The sequence below is a fragment of the Girardinichthys multiradiatus genome, chromosome 24 (genome assembly GCF_021462225.1).
Source record: "Girardinichthys multiradiatus isolate DD_20200921_A chromosome 24, DD_fGirMul_XY1, whole genome shotgun sequence".
Lineage (NCBI taxonomy): Eukaryota > Metazoa > Chordata > Actinopteri > Cyprinodontiformes > Goodeidae > Girardinichthys > Girardinichthys multiradiatus.
In genome coordinates this window covers 26,660,962-26,665,874 of record NC_061816.1, presented here as the reverse complement: position 1 = coordinate 26,665,874, position 4,913 = coordinate 26,660,962, and positions in this window count along the sequence as shown.

Here is a 4,913-nt window from a genome sequence, read left to right as displayed (position 1 = left end):
CTTTGGATTTTTATTTTGTTCAAGGATTCCTATACTCTGTATAAAGTATGGAATTTTATCAAATATTTGTTCTTCCAGACTTTATGCCCTATCCCAATGTTTAAATTATGTCCTTCATTGTGTAATTCCTTCCTTCTTTCCCTCATGCTTCACTACCTTCCTTCCTGGCTTGTGTCCTATTTGTTTGTGTCCTTGTTTCTTTCTTGCCTCCTTTCTTTCATTCTTCCTTCCTTCTTTCCTTCCTTTGGTACTTTTCCTTCATGAGTCCTTTCATTTATTCAGTTCTTTTGTTCCATGTGTCCTACCGTTCATCCTTGTACTCTAACTCCCTTCTCTCTTTGCTTCCTTCCTTCTTAAATTTAAAGCATACCCATAAAGTCCAAGTGATTTTTTTTCATTTTAGTATTTTAAAGTAGGCTTAAGTGGAATTGACTCAGAGTTGTTTAAGCAGCTCCGAGTCAATTCACCCTCTGTGCTAATTCATACTCACACATTGCTATAACCCAGTCTCTAGATTAGAACCTGTGTGCTGGTTGGTATTTATTATTTTCATTTCACCCAATCTTCTTACAGTAGACTATAAAAACCGCTCTAAGTCATTATTTGGCAAGGTGGTACAAACTTGTTGGGTATGAAAATAAAGGGGACCAAACAGCAGGTGATGCTGAAGAGCTGAGTTTCACAATCTGGGTGACCAGAGGTCACCAACTTTCTGCAGAGACAACAGGTACAGACCTCCAAACTTCACATGGCCTCAGAACAGAGAGCTTCATGGACTGGGTTCCCATGGCTGAGTAGCTGCATCCATGCCTTACGTGACCTAGCACCATGCAGACGGTTGGATGCAGTGGTGTAACACATGCCGCCACTGGACTGTAGAACAGTGGAGATGTGTTTTTACCACGCAAGCCCCTTTGTTGAGCTTGGCCGCTGCTAGGACAACAGCACTATTTAGTCAAGTGTAAAGTTAGGTTGAGGGGGGATCATGCTGTGGGGCTGTTTGTCAGGATTTGAGAGGAAATTCTAATGCTTCAACGTACCAAGAAATAGGCAGTTATATCCTCCCAACTTTATAGAACCAATGTGACGAGCAGTACCTCTGGCCTTGGAACTCTCCCATGGAGGCAATTTTTGTCCAGCCTCTGTTTCTGATGGTTTAATCATGACCTCTGGCCTTAACTGACGCAGTGAGGTCTGCAGAGCTTTAGATGTTGGTCAGGCCACAGATTATACTGGTGGTCATAATGATGTGGCTGGTACCAGCCAGGAAAGATGAAGTGCAGTTTTCAATCACTAGATGGCAGGCTTGCTGTGCTGTGGACTTAATAAAGTGGTCAGCAGAGCGCTGTTTTATGACCCGACTGCATCATCGGTGGTTCTGCAGGGACGTCACTACATTTATATGACAAAGGAAGAAGCACATAAAGCTCCAGACAAACCAGGAGACCATCTTATGTCCCTCACGAATTGGGACATCCAATAAAAAGACCTTTAATGGAAGTTCTTCTTGACTCTGTTAACTTTTACAATGACAAGCAATGACCTTTACCTTCTTAATTCAATCCCAGAATCCCTTTAAATCCCAATCATTGACTTGAAAATGTTAGTTGAATACTCTTTGCATTCTCAGGTTTTCTAGAACTCCTCCCTCGGCCTCCCTTGTACTGCGTGGACTCAAACTATCCTGACGCAAATCAGGTGCTTATGTGCGAGAGACAACGGAGTGCATCCTGAAACATCATCTCTAAATTTAGCGCAGTGAACTCATTCCCTGTTCACACAGCAGCTGCTGAAGGAACACCGCAGTCAGCATTTATTCCTCATCTTTTTTTAAGAACAAAAAGTGAAGCGAGCAGACCGACGACAGGGGGGTTAATCATTGAATCCCTTCTCCTGCAGAACCATGCAAAGCTCTGCTGGGTGTGACGGTACTTTTCCGTCACCGGTGACATCTGGAGGGCACGGAGCATCCACTGCAATTTGATTCTTTGCCTCCCTCTCTTTCTCTTTGCGTGTGTGTAGGTACACAGTGTCTGGTACATGGAAATGTTCTGTTGTTACTAACAACATGGTTTGTGCTGGTAAAGAGACCTTCAGCACATGAGATTTCTGCTAACCCCACTGTTTAATGGTACTGTTAAGGGTTGGTGCCTCTGCAGATAATTCATCTTTTTTATCAAAACAAAACATGATCCCCACATTAATCCATCCGACTGATGCCTTGTGGTTTTGCAAACAACCATTTGTCTGCACGCCTGACAGAGCTCTGGAGTAGAAGGTGAACCATTGAAGGACGCTGCAGTCCTGACTTCCGGGTTCACTGCTCAGGTGATCGGAGGTGGTGGAGGGGGAAACTACAATGGACATTTACTCACTGGGCGTCCACGCGCTAGTGGGGATTTGGTCCAGCTTGGAAATAGCTGAGCAAGGTGTAGCTACCCGTGCAGATCTAAGCAGGAAGTGGGAGTAAAACAGAGGGCTGGACAGGAACAGAAGGAATGTTCTGCAGGGGCAAGGTGACTCTTCTGCAGGATGGGGCTGAACTAAGTCTCCACTCCCTTTACAGAGGGTAGGTTTAGCACAGAACAGCTGATTAAATCAGTTAATGGGTTCCTAGTAACATTAAAATACTCCAAACCTCTTTGTGTTTTTGTCTGTTTGACATTCTTTTAGCCACCGTGCTGAAGACAGGACTCAGTCATCGATAGCAGTCATGGTTGTCTTCTTGACTTTTCTCTCTCATATCTATCAAGTCATACATCGTCAGCAGGGAGGCTGTTTTCAGAAGCGAAGGAGATAAGGTGCTTTATTGGAACATATAAATATTCCTCTGTGCTCTGAATGAGGCTCAGATAAGTCACAGCCTAACCGACAATAAAAACTAAAGATGCATGACTCTGAAGCACAGCAAGACCTTACATGCTCCTTGATGCTGGACAGTATCCCACTGCTGGAAGACATTTTAGGACAGTGTTTTTAATCTATGCAACTTAAATCCTGACCCTGTGTTGAATTCCACAGATCAGGAAAGGTAGCATTTGCCCAGGGGAACTCCTCGTTCTTTTTGGACATTCAGCATGACCTTCAAAGTATTTCTGCAGGAGGTGTGGTTTGTGTGTCCTCTATATTGTGTATAGTGCTGAGAAAGACAGGACTTGACAGCATGTAATCAAGGGTGAGAATGTTGTCAGGTGTTATTGGAGGTGGTTCATCATGAGGTGGGGTTCTTAGGAGTTGATTACACTACTGATCAGGACAGTTGTGGCTCAATAGGACCAGATCAGAATCAGAAAGTTATAGGTTGCCCAGCTTCCTCCACTGACATGCTGATGTGCCCCTAGGCAGGCACCTCAACCCCATGTTGCTAATTGATCTGTGAATCAGGTGAATGAGTGCTCCATCAGGTGTTCATGCTGCTGGATCAGAACCAGGTTATAACTACAGCTTCAAAGACACGAAACGGTACCAAGAGACAATAAAGCCAAGGTGGACATTGATTTATTGATGACGTCCTTTTAGCTCAAACAGCTGATAAAAAGGTTTGAGACCATCGCCATGAAAACACCAAGACCAGAAGACCAGAATAAAAAGGGTATTCAAGGATTCAGTGGGTGGTACCCTCAAATCTTCATTAGGCCTTCTTGTTGTGGGTTTGGCCAGCAGGCCCACATTGCTGTGCAGTCAGTGCAGAGAAGGATCCTGGACCCCTCGTCCCCAGCTACTGAAGCAGTTTCTAATTAAAAGTGAAGTAAAACTTCCCAGCTCGCCCATCCTTAAAACATTCATTGGTCGTGGAGCAGAACCAGATCTAGTGAACGTATGTAGAGAATCTTACTGTGGGTAAGAGTTGGTGCTTAGTGACAGAAGGAAACGCAATTAGTGTAGTTGTAGTGTGGACTGAAGACCACAGTGCAAGAAAAACAGAGCAACATGAAATCATCAGGATCTTCTGACAGCCCATATCTCTATTGTAGCAAATATGTGAAAGTCCTAGAAAGTAGCTTTGGACTACTACTTTGGAAGCTCAATCAAACAAAGCCTTCAAGGTTATTTCATCTCGTCTCTTGGTGCTGTGTGAACTCAAAATATGTGATTGAAAAACCCCAAAAGGCTCATAACTGTACCTTAGCAGCTGCAGCAGGATGCTAGCTAACAGCAGATAAACTGGAGGCTTGGGCTCCATGGTTTTTACATCCCCTCATGGGTAAAAGAGGGCTTAACCCTCAGTGAAACATGTTCTTCATTTGAGTCTTTTTTTCTCAGCACACCTTTAAAAGATCAAACCTTCAGAACTTTAATAAGTCGTACCTTTAACGAAGATGATGGCGATCTGCAGCTCCTTCTATGAGATTCTTGTCTATGAGGCACAAACTGCTCGCTGACCAAGATGAGGGTTAATCCAAGGAGCTTTAAATGGGTCAAACTTTATTTAATACCACTCATGCTATCATAATTGTATCATACAAAAACATTTACAGTTGAAACCAGATATTTACAAAAACACCATCTATCCATCTATTGTCTGTACTCATCCATGAGGCGGGGGGAGCTGGTTCATGTCTCCAGTTCCAGTCATTGGACAAGAGGTGAGGTCCACCCCAGATAGGTCAGCGGTCCATCACACTCAGGACAAACAACCATGCACACACACACTTATACCTAATGGAAATTTAAGACAGACTTAATAACCCAGCAGTCTTGTTTTGGGACTGTGGGAGGGTAAACCTGTACACTCGAAGCAAAAAGAGCTTCTGCCTGGATTCGAACCAGGAACTATCTTGTTTTAAGGTAACGGTGCTAACTTCTTCTCACCGTGCAGTGATTTCTGCTTCCCCTGGGCAAGCTATCCCAAGCTAACAACTGATCTGAGTGTGATTTACTGAATGTGGCTGCAGCGTGAAATGTTGTGAGTG